The sequence below is a fragment of the Crinia signifera genome, chromosome 1 (genome assembly GCF_055691185.1).
Source record: "Crinia signifera chromosome 1, ASM5569118v1, whole genome shotgun sequence".
NCBI classification, from domain to species: Eukaryota; Metazoa; Chordata; class Amphibia; order Anura; family Myobatrachidae; genus Crinia; species Crinia signifera.
This window is the reverse complement of record NC_139217.1, coordinates 19,371,305-19,386,778: the sequence shown is the minus strand read 5'-3', so window position 1 is coordinate 19,386,778 and position 15,474 is coordinate 19,371,305.

The following is a 15,474-nucleotide window of genomic DNA, read 5'->3' as shown; positions in this document are numbered from 1 at the left end:
CTGGACCAGTACCTGAACCGGGGAGGTTGGAGAGGACCCTTACGCATAGAATGCGTGACAGTGCACCCGAAGCCAATGAACAGTCAGTGGTAAAATACAACCGAGTTTTATTAGCAGATGGTTGTAATGGACAGGCAGTAAAGTATGCAGATGGTATAATACAGTCTATGCAGATAGCAATACTTTACAGCTGGATGGAGATATGATGACGATGATGGAACATCGGATCCGAACATCGGATCCGAAGACTGAAGACTGTGGGTCCGGGATGACGGACGGGAGATGAGACTGTGGGTCCGGAATGACGGACGGAAGCTGGAAGCAGGAGATCTGGAATATCGGATTTAGCGATGGAACATCGATGGTGAGCGATGACGGAACATCGAAAGGACCAGAGTCCCGGAGCTAGGCTTAAGTGCTGGGCTGTAGAAGCAGGATCACAGGAGATGGAATAACCTGGAACTTCACAGGAGATGGAATGCCTGGAGTACACTGCAGCATAGGAGAAACAACACCAGCAGGAATACACTTGTACGGAGACAAGGACAGCTGAACACACACTGGAGACAACTGAAGCACTAGCAATGGTTCTGAGAGCTCCCTGCATACTTATACCTACTGGGTGGCCAGGATTGGCAGGTCAGGTATGACAGGGAGATCAGAACCATCAGGATTGGACAGAGCAAACATGTGACTGGGAGAAACATGGCAGCCCCCATGTCTGCTATGGCGGGAAAGAGTGTTTGTGCACGCCATGCTTGTGACTGGGAGCAATGGCGGCGGACAGACGGATTGCCGTGCACTGAGTACTGTCACTATGAGTCAGGAGAGCAGTGCGCCGCGCAGCCACGGACTCAGCAGCGCTGAGAGGACTGGAGGATGACAGCGATGATGGCGCACGGCAGACAAAATGCCGGCAGGGATGACATCTGAACCGCAAGCTGAGCCTGCGGAGGCACTTAGCCGGTAAGATGGCCTGTCTGAGTACTCGGATCGTGACACTGGGTAAACGTAACCTAAATGCTACCGGGTTGACTTGTTTAATGATCAGGAACGGGCCAATGAACTTTGGACCAAGTTTAGCACACCTTTGGCGAAGTTTGAAATGTCGCATGGATATCCACACCCTCTGGCCCACCCTGAAGTGACAAGGTCTTCTGTGCTTATCAAAGAAGGTCTTAGATCGTAATGAGGCCTGTCTGAGGGCTTGGTGATCTTTCCTCCAGGAATTTCTAAGCTGAGAAACCAAGGTGGGCGAGGACAAGGAGGTGTCCACAGGTATTTCAAAAGAATTACATTTAGGATGAAACCCGAAATAGCAAAGGAACGGAGAATTTTTGGAAGCTGAATAATAGGAGTTCTTATAGGAGAACTCAGCCAGCGGTAGTAGTTCAGCCCAATTATTTTGACATTTCGAGACAAAGCACCGAAGATACTGTTCTAAAATCTGATTAATCCTCTTGGTTTGTCCATTGGACTGTGGGTGGTATCCAGAGGAAAGACTGACATGAACCCCAAGACTGGAACTGAACCGTCTCCAAAAACTTGCTACAAATTGGGATCCCCTGTCAGACACGATATCTACCGGGAGACCATGGAGTCTACAAATATGCTGAACGAACAGCCAAGCCAATTCCGTGGCGGAGGGAAGTTTGCGCAAGGGTATGAAATGCGCCATCTTGCTGAAGCGATTAACCGTAACCCAGACTGTGGTACAAAGAGAAGAAGGAGGCAAGTCTACGATGAAATCCATAGAGATATGGGACCATGGTCTCTCAGGAATGGACAAAGGGTGAAGTTGACCCACTGGCGACTTTCTGGAGGACTTATGTCGGGTACAGGTGACACAATAGGATGCAAACAGAGAGACATCTTGCCTCATGGTAGGCCACCAAACTGCTCTAGATAACTGCTCCAGTGTTTTCGTAACCCCAGGGTGCCCAGAGACCCGACTGAAGTGGAAATCCTTGAGGACTGATTTCAGTGAGGACCCGGGCGGCCAGATCCTGCATAAGCCCTGCCACGATGACTGATGCAGGAACAATAGGAGCATCCTCAACAGTGGTGCTTTGCATAGACTGTAAGCTACGGGAAAGAGCATCGGCCTTGATGTTCTTGGGGCCAGGTCTGAAGGTAATAACAAAGTTGAACCGAGTGAAAAATATGGCCCACCAAGCTTTTCTTGGATTGAGGCGTCTAGCAGACTGGATGTAGGCTAAATTCTTGTAATCGGTAACCACAGTGACCACGTGCCTCTCCCCTTTCCAACCAGTGACACCACTCTTCAAAAGCCCATTTAATGGCTAATAACTCTCGATTGCCCACATCATAATTCCTCTCAGCAGAGGAAAATTTGCGAGAAAAATATGCCCATGGGTGAAGCCTCTTATCCTGCGTGCTCGTCTGTGAGAGGACCGCTCCAGCCCCGACATCAGAAGCATCATCTTCGACTAAGAAAGGAACCCTAGGATCCGGATGATGCGAAATGGGTGCAGAACAGAAGGCCTCTTTCAATCTGTTAAAAGCCGAATGGCCTGTGGAGATCAATTTTGAGGATCTGCACCCTTCCGAGTCAATTCCACAATAGGAGCAACAATATCAGAGAAGGAGCGAATAAACTTGCGATAGTAATTGGAGAATCCCAAGAACCTTTGAACTGCTTTCAAACTGGAGGGGCGGGTCCAAGAAAGGATGGCCTGAACCTTACTAGGGTCCATTAATCACCCTTGGGAGTGATGACATAGCCGAGGAAAGAGATCTGATTCACCTCGAATTCACACTTCTCCAATTTAGCAGACAAATTATTTTCCCGAAGCTTCTGGAGGACCATCCTAACGTGTCGTCGATGTTCGGAGAGGCTTCTTGAAAAAATCTGAATATTTATCAAGATAAACGACTGCGAATACCCCAAGGAAGGGTCGAAGGACCTCATTAATCAGGTCTTGAAAGACAGCAGGGGCATTGGCTAACCAAATGGCATCACCAAATATTCGTAGTGCCCAGAATGTGTGTTAAATGCCGTCTTCCACTCGTCCCCCTGGTGAATTCTGATTAAATTGTACACCCCTCTTAAGTCGTTCTTGGAGAACACCACAGCTTCTCGGACCTGATCGAAATGAACCGAAATAAGAGGTAACGGGTAAGAGTTTTTTACAGTGATCTTGTTCAAGGCTCTATAATCAATGCAGGGATGCAGGGTTCCATCCTTCTATTCCACAAAAACAACCCCAGCTCCTACTGGGGACTTGGAGGGACGGATAAAGACCTTTGGAGGGTTTCCTGAATATATTGATCCATAGCCTGGTCTTGGGTACGGACAGCGCGTATAGACGCCCTTTGGGTAAGGTGGAGTTGGGAACATGGTCTATGGCACAGTCAAAAGGGCGATGAGGTAGCAAGGAGTTAGCCTCCCTCTTGGAAAAGACATAAAAAAAATCCCTGTAAGGAAGAGGTAAGGAGGACGGAACTGACTGAGAGACGCGCAGAGGAACGGATAAACAGTTCTCGGAACAAGAAGAACCCCGTCAAACAATCTCTCCCGTGGTCCAGTTGATAGTGGGATTGTGTCTCTTTAACCATGGCAAGCCCAGGACCACCGGAGCCAATGAACAGTGAAAAAGAAAGAAAGATATTTCCTCTGAATGAAGTGCCCCAATGGACAGTCTGAGGAGAGGATTGTGTGTGTGGAAACACTGCCCTTGGAAAGCGGAAGGCCATCCACCCCACAAACAGAAATGGGTTTATCTAAGGAAGTGGGAACCAACTTTAATGAGCTGGCCAGATTGACGTCCATGAAATTACCAGCAGCTCCGCTGTCCAGGAAGGCGAGAACCTCAATCTCCATACTCCTAAAGGTGACCCGTGCCTGGATTAAAATAGAGTCTACGGGAGAAAAACTGGATAGGCCTAATTGAATCTCCTTATCTTCACTTAGACCTTGTCTTTTACTGGTTTCACTGGGCATGCCATGACCTGATGACCCTGACCTCCACAGTAAAGACATAAACCTTTAAGTCTTCTGCGGTTCTTCTCAGACGCCGATAGGCGAGTGGCACCGATTTGCATGGGTTCCTCACCCAGAACCTCTGGACTTTCTTCAGAAACACTGGCAGGAAGAACTCCAGAATCCTTCTCTCTCTGGCATTCTTGAAAGCGCCTATCCACTCGGATAGCAAGTTGCATGAGATCGTCGAGAGAGGTCGGGGCAGGATACTGGACCAGGGCATCCTTTATGCTTTCCGACAGTCCGAGACAGAACTGGCTGCGGAGAGCTGGGTCATTCCAGGCAGAGTCAATGGCCCATCTCCTTAACTCTGTGCAGGAGATCTCAGCTGCACCTCGGGCTTGCCGCAATGAATGGAGGTTAGCCTCAGCAGATGCGGCCTGATCCGGGTTGTTATACACCAGACACATGGCCGAAAAAAAAGAATTGACCAAAGAAAGAGCCTCAGCCCCTGCTGGAAGGCCGAAGGCCCAAGTTTGGGGATCCCCTTGGAGAATGGAGATAATAATCCCCACTCTCTGGGATTCAGGACCAGAATAAGTGGGCCGGAGTTTGAAATAGAGCTTGCAAGCCTCTCGGAAGTTAAAGAATTTGGAACGGTCTCCAGAGAAGCGATCCAGAAGGTTAACATTCGGCTCAGAAGTCCTGGGCCAGGAAAATACTCCATGCACCCGTTCCTCTTGAGAATTGACCCGGCGAGTAAGCTCCTGGAGCTTTTGAGTCAAACCGTGCATTTACCCAGCGAGGGCATGAACAGCCTACTGTTGGTCCAATCCTCAAGATAGGATCCTGTCTTGGCCGGTTATAATGTTACGCTCACCGTTAGGGAGGACTTGGATGGAAGAACAGGAGCCACGGCAGACTTAGGGGGAAGAAGTGGGACCAGGAGGCGGATGATGGAATTCCAGACGTCTTCTGGATAGGTATCCAGGTACCCCAGAATTAAACCCACAGAGCCCACCAGCGAGTCTTCTAGCCAATAACAACCCTTTTCCCTTAAGACTGAAAATGTCTACCGGTACTTTATGCCGCCTGGACTTACGTTGACTGGCGGCAGTGTAGGCTTAACCCAGAATACCCGAACAGCCTATCGGTGGTGGAGAGCATAACCTACATTAACAGATAGTACAGAAACTTACAACACAGCAGGGAGGAATGGAAGGGAAGAAGGGCGGACAAAGGTACGGACACAGAGGAAGGAGGAGACAAAGGAGTACGGCCTAAGCCGGCATACTGAGGGGTACAGACAGGGACAAAGTCCAGGAGAATACTGGGAAGCTAACCACAACAAACAGAGATATAAATGAGAGAGGTAGTGTAACTGAGGTACGGCTAATACTAAAACAAAAAGTGCAAGGAAAAACAAACAATAGGACAGTGGAGCAAACTGAGGGATAACCCTCTAGTGAGGGGAGTCTGGAGGACAAGACTAAAGATAGCTCTGACCAGAACAACCAGAGCTGCAAGACCGGACCAAACCTGAAGGTAGCTAGGAGCACGCCAACCAACTTCTATAACCGGCGTCTGCCTAGCACCCCAGGAAGGTTTAAAAAGCAGCCCTTCCTGCCCGCAGCTGCCTGGCTTCCTCCATTCTCTAGGCAACCGCTGCGGCAGGGGAGGCAGTGAGGGAGCGCGGCGTTCTGAGCACCCGGCAACGCTGGGCGGAAGTTCTGGGCTGACGTCACAGTGACGTCCCGGCTGCCTCCTGTCTGGAGGCCGCCAGCGAGGAGACGGATAGCTTGCGTGGCCTCTAACAATAAATAATTGCAATACTTGTAACTCCTGGCTGACCATGAAAACAGAAAGTTGGCCGCTATCACCATGCTGTCCTATTGATGGAATTATATCTTTATTTATTTATTATTTATGTATTTATTAACAGTTTCATATATATCGCACACATATTCTGCAGTGCTTTATAGAGAATAGTTGCCCATTCACATCAGTCCCTGCCCAATGGACCTTACAATCTATATTCCCCACCACATGTACATGCACACACAGACATTCTAGGTTAATGAATATTGCACATGATTTGTAGCATGATGGCCATCTTTGTGCAAAATATTCCTGCCGAATGTCTCTGATGAGGGAATTGTGCCCTGCATTTTCCAGTTGGGATAAGGTGAGAATCACTGTGGACTGGATAGGAGCAGTCACAATATCGATGCCAGCATCCTGACTACTATTGGGAGACCAGCGCTGGAATGCCAACATCGATGAGGATGCCGGAATTCCAGAATGTAAGTATGCTGGGAGCAGTAGTGTTAGGCCATGGGTCTGTGTGTGTGTGTTTAAGGGTTAGGTTAAGGCAGTGGGGGGTACGTGTTTTGGCTGTGATAAGAGGGAGATTAAAGTTATGCACTTAGACGGGGGGCTCGTGTTAGGCTGCAGGGTGGGAAGTTTAGGTTTAGGTGTCGAGGTACGAGTGTTAGGTACAATCAAAGTGTTAGGATTACACTGGAGGGGGATTTAAGAGTGAGCTGCGAGGGGTGGGTTAGGTGGAGCAGCAGGTAGGTAATAATACTTACCTCATTCCTCCATCAGGATGCCAACATCAGATTTCTGTTTAAATGTGTAGTGAGTGGAGCAGTAGTGCAGCAGTGTATGGCGGCAGTGCAGTGATGTAGTGTGGGATGTAGTACAATTATGTATGGATGTTATATAGTGCAGGGTGCAAAAGTGACGTTACTCAGTGTAGTGTAATATAGTGACGTACTATAGTTCTGGGAAAGCGGTAAGGTAGTGCAGTTACTCCGTGTAGTGTAATATAGTGACGTACTATAGTTCTGGGAAAGCTGTAAGGTAGTGCAGTTACTCCGTGTAGTGTAATATAGTAACGTACTATAGTTCTGGGAAAGCGGTAAGGTAGTGTAGTTACTCAGGGCCTTATTCTGATCGGAGCGGCCAAACGTGCGTACGTTCGCCATTACCGCACGCTAGCCGTACGCGGCCGTTAGGGTTAAGTCCACCCACAAATCAGCCGCTTACGTACGGCCAGAAATACCGTAGAAGGGGAGTGGCGTACAAATGAGCGTACGGCAACGTACGCGGACGGCCCAGCCCTTACACTCCGACAACTGGCGTACAACTGAGCGTACGACGCCGTTTACGGACGTCTTTCGTCCGTCTTCCCAACGACTTCTTGCGGAGATCTGAGCGTACGCCAGCTTGTACGGACGGGTCCCTATTGTTTTCAATGGAAAACTCAGCTTTTGTCACCGCTCGTGAGAGTGAGCGTACGTCCGTGCACGCTGGCATACCCTTCACATATATGGACCTGCAAATCTTGCCTCTCAACTACTAATCTGACAATTGATTAATTAATCTATTTGTTATTCAATTATTGTTTTCTATTAACTCAATTGTCTACCTTAATAAAGACCTAATAAAACTACATTTGAACCCACATTACATGTATATTTGTTATGTTCTAATGTGGCATTTTAATCACTATCTATGTGTCCCCATATTGCTGTTACTTTTAAATCAAGTTATGTTGGTGTTTCTGTATATGTACTAAATTATGTCCGTAATTACTTTGTCCAAAATGTGTAACATGTATACCTACCCTGATGTTATGTGTGATGTTTTAATCGAACAACATTAAACATTCATGCATTTTCACTATGTGTTATTTTACTCAAAAACACACACATTCACACATCAATCATTACCCCTCACCTCAAATTACAAGTATAACTTACAGTACACATCTGTATGTACCTACCCTTACAAGCCCTCTAACATATTTATTAGTAAAAACACAGGCAATTTCGAACTGTCATGAAACTTTTATTTTCTACAAAAATAATAAGGGGGGGGATAAAAAAAAAATTAAAGGCGGGCCTCCAGAAGGCCAAAAATGAGCTGGAGGTACAGGAGGGTGATCATCATCTCCCGCATGAGGACTGCCACCTCCTCCTGGTGCTGTTCAGTGTCTGTAATGAAGGGATAAAACAAAAAATTTATATATAACATACACAAATGTTTGTTGTATTTGTACATAATAAAAAGTTCAGAGTTATGTGTGAAGGCCACATACATTTAGAAACTACATTGAAGATGGGTCTGCTGTAAACACAGTACTAAAAAAAAATATGTTAACACAAACATACTGTACATAGTAAATAACATTAATTCAATTACTCCTTCATCAATGAATGTATGCTGTATCCCAATTGGTACTTTGGTTTTGGGGGACTCTCCTCTAACCTCACAATTAGCCTGTGCTATTTAAGGGTTATGACATTGTTGTGGCTTAAGCACTCCTTAGTATTTTAAATTTAGGACATTGCTGTACAAATTATAGGCCTACAGCTATGTTTGTAAAGCATGCATCCGCATGGCCTCACACACTATTACCAAAACAATCTCTACATTTAAGTTGCACCAGTGGCAGATTAAGCCTTTGGGGGGCCCGGGGTACTTTAGAGCGGGGGGCCCCCTTGCACTTGTCATTACTGGCCGCACACTGCATGGGCGAATATTATACTGTCAAAACACAGAGTAAAGGCAGAATAAACTTGGTCAATGGTTACCTGCAGGGGATATATATATATATATATATATATATATATATATATATATATATATATATATATATATATATATATATACACACACCACATGAAAAGCCTGTGTTTGTCCCTCTGCCCCTTACTCTGGAGGAGACCTCACAGTCCTAGTGCTGCCTCTGATTAAAAACCCTCCTATGACTAAGCTGCTGCTGCTGTTCTCCATGGACCTGAGAAGCATGTAATGAGCTCCACCAATCAGAGCTCAGCACAAACTTCTCAGCCTCTGTCCTCTGGTGCAAAGTGTCATGGGACTTAGTCAACTCCCAGAAATGCACTGCACACTTGTGCAATCAGTGTGCCTTGGCTCCCGATGCTCAGCACCATAAATCATTGTCACATTGGCAGATAGGTGAAGCTGCAGCACTACCCCACCCATGCACAAAACATTTAGCTAAAAAAAAAAAAAACATAACTTAAACATTTTATTTTTAAAAAATACATGACAACCACAGGGGGCCCCTAGCTAGAGGGGGGCCCAGGGGCACTGACCCCTTGCGCCTCCATTATAATCCGGCCCTGTGTTGCACATCATGCTGGGAACTGGAGTTACCCAACACCTGGAGCCACATAACTACCACACCACTAATGTCGGATATCTCATTGGATGTACTGTTATGTCAATTATTCAAGGGGTGAGGCATGGCCACACTAAAAAAAAACACCAAGGGGAGCCTTGTTCCTGGAGAAGGACAGGACACACCTCACCTCATGGTCGGCCTGCAGTGATATGTTGCAACTAATGTTGATGTTGGATACACATATGTGGTTGTTGTGATTGTTTATGTGTAGAAATGTGTAGGTCAACATTAGACACATTATTTACTTACAGCTACTTGAGCCATCCTGGTTGCCGCTGGTTGGCTGTGCAGTGGTTGGGGGGGTCAGGAGCAAGGGGGATGGTCTTGGAGTTTGGACCGAGGTAGTGGGTGTGAGTGGGGAGTGGAGAGGTTTGGGGGTGGGTAGTGGAGAGGTGTAGGGGGGTAGGAAATGGGGTGGGGAGGGTGGGTGGGGGTTGTGGAGGGGGTGGGGGTTGTGGAGGTGGTGGGGGTTGTGGAGGGGGTGGGGGTTGTGGAGGGGGTGGGGGTTGTGGAGGGGGAAGGGGATGGGGAAATTGTGTGGGTCCAAACTGCACCCAGTGTCTCCAGTGTTGGGGAGGGGGAGGGGGTGTGGGTTGGGGAGGGGGTTGTGGAGGGGGTGGGGGTTGTGGAGGGGGTGGGGGTTGTGGAGGTGGTGGGGGTTGTGGAGGGGGTGGGGGTTGTGGAGGGGGTGGGGGTTGTGGAGGGGGAAGGGGATGGGGAAATTGTGTGGGTCCAAACTGCACCCAGTGTCTCCTCTTCTTCCTCCTCCTCCTCTTCCTCCTCCTCCTCCTCTTCCTCCTCCTCTTTCTTCTCCTCCTCCTCCTCCTCTTCCTCCTCCTCTTCTTCCTCCTTCTCCTCTTCCTCCTCCTCCTCTTCCTCCTCCTCTTCTTCCTCCTTCTCCTCTTCCTCCTCCTCTTCTTCCTCCTCCTCCTCTTCCTCCTCCAGGGCTGCCTGGTCCCGGGCTGCCTGCTCCCGGGCTGCCTGCTCCCGGGCTTCCATGCGTGCCCTTGCCCGTGCTGAAATGTTCATGTTGATGGCATAGAAATCGAAGATTGGGTTTCATAAAAAAGGGGGAAAGAAAAATTCACATTAGTCATGCTCATAACCTTCAAAATTATCATTGCTGTGATATTTCAGACATTTATCATGCAAACTATTTGATATCCTACACCCAAAAACTGATCAACTACTTAAACCCCCCCCTATACACCCCCTATACACCCATATACACCCATATACCCCCCATATACACCCATATACACCCCCATATACACCCATATACAGTACACCCATATACCCCCCATATACACCCATATACACCCATATACCCCCCATATACACCCATATACACCCCCATATACACCCATATACACCCCCATATACACCCATATACACCCATATACCCCCCATATACAGTACACCCATATACACCCATATACCCCCCATATACACCCATATACACCCCCATATACACCCATATACCCCCCATATACACCCATATACACCCCCATATACACCCATATACCCCCCATATACACCCATATACACCCCCATATACCCCCCATATACACCCATATACACCCCCATATACACCCATATACCCCCCATATACACCCATATACACCCCCATATACACCCATATACCCCCCATATACACCCATATACACCCCCATATACACCCATATACACCCCCATATACACCCATATACACCCATATACCCCCCATATACACCCATATACACCCCCATATACACCCATATACACCCATATACACCCATATACACCCATATACACCCCCATATACACCCATATACACCCATATACACCCCCATATACACCCATATACACCCCCATATACACCCCCATACTCAGGAACATATTTATAAAAAATACACAAAACATTGCTAAAAAACGCTGACATACTAGTAATCAAAACTTACATCGGGCAATATGGCGGCGAAGGCTGCTGAGGAACACTGGCTGCCGCCTGCGCAGGTCTGACCAGCGCCGCTCAACCTGCGCCAGGCTTCTGCGGACGCCGGTCGTCGAGAAGATCAGGCGGCGGGCAGCAGTATACGCCCGCCGCTTGTCCGCATTACTGACATATGGGCCCCTGGGCCCCAGGTGACGGTCCATAACTTCTACCAGGGCCAAAAGCTCTGAGGTGGAAAAGGGCCTAGCTCGAGGACAAGTCATAGTGGCAATGGCGCAGTTATTAATTGCAGGTACATATATCACTTTTGGTGCTTGCTAATTGGTCGAAAAAATTGTTTGTTTGGTATTAACTTTATTAATCCCTCTTACATTAACAAACTGGATGCGAATAGAAACTTACGCGGACCGTTCCGATATACACACACCACAACCAACAGCATGCATTCAATGAAGAGAGAAGTACTGTATTTACAGTGTGCGGAAAATAATACACGCAACCCTCTAGTCATAACTACGCTGCTTAAAGGGCCACAATGCGACATGTTGCTGTATGACAATTTCCTACACATTACATATGTAAGGAAAGCATTGTAACGTGATGTTTTGAAATGTGACTCACAAGGCATACACGAACTCCAACAGATACCAGCTGACAGCACTCATCATTGGAATGACAGGTGCACACATTTCACGATGTAGCCCACAATACTCCACAACCTGTGTATGTGCATATACAGGTGATTGATCAGGTGCGTTGAGACCTGCGTAATTTAAGCGGGAATTATCGGCGGGAAATATCGGCGTAAATTTGCATCTACATTGCGGGAAAAAATATACGCCCCCTTGTTCATGGCGGGAGATTAACATATAAATATTCAGTCAGATGCAGCCCACAATTGCTGCAAACATGTCTGACTCAGACGATTCTGCAGCTGAGGACGCTCTGCAGAGAGCTACAGCACAATCCCTGCTTGATGCACTGAACAAGAGGGAACAGGAGCGGAGAAGGAGGGCCCAAGAGAGGAGTAGCCTGCTAGATCAAGCGGGCTCCTCAGTAACAGGCCCTGGTGAACCTCCACCAGCTCCACAAGGGCCAAGCAACCAGCCAGAACAAGAGGTTGCATCTCTCCAAACAGGTGTGACCCAGCAGGTGCATGGTGAGAGAACTGGGGCCACCAGAAAACAGGCTGCAACATCTAGGGTGAGGACTGAGCAGGATACCACCACCAGAAAGAGAAACCCTGCATTTGTAGAGGCCAAAATGCGAATTCTAGTGCCCAGGGCACGCGAATGGATTGAATTGGCAACCAGGAAGCCGGGTGCCAGTGCAAGGAGAAACCTTTGGGACAAGATCACAGAGGAAGTGAACCAGGTGTCACCAGTGGTCAGAACTTGGGACGCGGTGAAGAAAAGGTTAGTGTGTTTGTCAGGGCAATTTTTCAGCAGTCTCCAGCAGGAACTGAGGCCCTTATTCTAGTTCACTCTTTCTGGCCAAATATTTCTTAGATGGACAAAACCATGTGCACTGCAGGTGAGGCAGGTGTTACGTGTGCAGAGATAATCAGATTTGGGTGGGGTTTTACACCTGCCTCACCTGCAGTGCACATGGTTTTGTCCATCAAAGAAATATTTGGGCAGAAAGAGTGAACTAGAATAAGGGCCTCAGTTCCTGCTGGAGACTGCTGAAAAATTGCCCTGGTCTTTGTCCCCCTGATAATGTCATATGTGTGTACATATGTTACATGTATGTTTTGAGACTAATAGAAAGGTGTGTTTGTAGATAGTGCTACACTTCAATGTCACATGTGAACACAACCATGTCTAATAACCCACATTGATATATGAAACATGCACCATTGGTGTGATGTGAGGTTATGGGCACAGTTCTGCTCATGTGAAGTATGTGATGGGACAAGAGAAAGTGTGTTTTTGAAAGAGTTGTTGTAACATGTTCCATATGATGCTACTGAAACAAGAATGAGCAAACTGTGCACATGTAGCTGGTGAGAAACTACACATCCCAGTATGCCATTCCATAGTTAAATTACTCCATAATAACCACATTGTCAAGCTATGGTGGAATGTGTAGTTTCACACCAGGTGGAGGTGCCTAATTTGGCCATGGATGATGTCATTTCTGCATAGTGATGTATGTATGTGCATTAAGTGGCCTAATGAATGAGATGAGACACTGAAATGCCTCCTAATTGAGACATGAATGTGTGTGTGGGACACATATGGCAAAAAAACATAAGATCACCCACACTAGGAAATGTCACGTAGCTAGGGGTACCACATAGTTCCTTTAATTCCGGACACATATTAATTACACAGGTTCTGTGGCTGGCTGACTTCAAGACTCCACTTCACCTAATTTTAAACTGCCACAGAACCTGTGTAAGTAACATGTGTCCGGAATTAAAGGGACTAGGTGGTAACCCTACACGTAGCACAGTGGTGCACATATCTCATGGTGATATTTGTATTTTTAAACTTGTAGGTGGACTGACTTCAAAAGTGCACTGAAGAGGAAGATGACTGACCGGTACAACCACAGCATGTCCACCGGGAGAGGTCCTATGCCTGACCATTTGGAGTATACCCCCCTGGAGCTGGACTCCTGTGACGTGATCGATGTGGGGGAGATCAGGGGGATCTCCAATATGGACAGTGAGCTCCCGGCGGAGGTCTTTGATGCTGCTTTTGATGGTAAGTCACAGTAATGCATTGTATTTAGAAAGATATTTTTTATTGCGTATGTGATGGTGACATTGTTTTCAATTCTTATCCTAGCAGAAGCAGAAAGCCAGGATGTACCGGCAGCATCTTCCTCTGCAGAGCCACAGATGGAGCAAGTGGTCCAGCCTCCACCAAGACGTCGCCCCCAGCCCCAGCCACAGGAGACATGGAATGAGAGCCTGTTGGTGACGCTGGACAGGATCGAGCAGCAAGGGGTGGATGCTGCGATCCGTCAGCAGCAGGTGGCGGATTTTCTGGCGGAGTGGAAGGCCACAAACCAGCTGCAGGTTGAGGCCTTGAACCGCATTAATGAAACTCTGGCGGCTGGCATGCTAAGCATTGGCCAACACCTCAGCCGCCAGAATGAACTTCTTGCGGAGCAGCTGTCCACCGCCAGGTCCCTAAGGGACAATCCCCCATCTGCTGCCCCACCCCAAGCTGCTCCCCAACCTTCCACCTCGGCTGACCCTCCTGTGTCGACTAGGGGAAGACGCCGAAAGCCAGCTGAGCCAAAGGCCCCTGTCCCCAAGGCCCCATCTAAAAGGGGCAAAAAAGGGCCCAAATGAGACCTGGTTCACTTCCTGGACATCCGCTTCCTGAGTTGCCCATCGATCCATTTGCGTGCCATGGGCATGAAAGTTCGTATTTTGACCTCTACAAATGCAGGATATTTTTTTTTGGTGGTGTGAATCTTGCTTAATATTCACCCTGGTTGTTGCAGTACGTATTCTGGTGTCCCCATTTCTTTCACCATTGCATTTGCAAATAAATTTATTTTACAAATTAAATCTAAATTGTGGTATGTGTCATTTCTTGTGTGAAACAAATACTAGATTTATGTGTACTTACTGACCAGGGTATTTTTGAACATTTGTTGAAGTGTGGTAGAAGTTTCCCATGTGTAACCCTCTCCATGGCCATTCCCATGTTCCTATCCAACTTTTCCCTGCTAATTAGTTTGTGTCAGCACATGTGCAGAGCAACTTCATAGGTGAGAAAGCAGTTTGTGTGCAGGTGAGGTAGCTCCTACAGTAGTAGGTAAAAGCAGGTCCAGAACAATGCTTTCCTCATGGAGTGGGTGAGGCAGACAAACAAGGGTGAAAAGGTACATTTGTGTAGGAATGCATATGTGTCCTCCCTAAAAAAAGATGTGTGAATGGGCCAAACATGATAAATTAGCTTGTGAACAAACATGCATAACTGTTTAAATATATATGATTTGACAGTGTCATAAGCAGATGTAGGAATCCTTTGTTAGAGAGATGAGAGTGCAATAATGTGATTGGTGGCATCTTACATCCAGAGTGTAGTCAAATCCAAATCATAGCAGATGAGATAGTGGTACAGGTCATTATTTTGGGTACTATACAAAGATTGTGTGGAAAATAGTGGTCATGGGCTTCAAACATTGCTGAAACATCCTTTGTAGGTGTTAGATGTGGTTTATGTTATTGTATCCTAAATACAAAACCTGTGTTAGTATTAGAGTGAACACGTTGACACATGTCGACTTGTGTAGATTGAGTGTGCTACTGCGTAAAGTCGATGAAAGCACGTAGTGAATGTGTCTGTTTAGCAAATACCTACCTTAGCGTATAAAAAGATTCTTACCTTAAATTAAACAAACCTTTAATTGTGG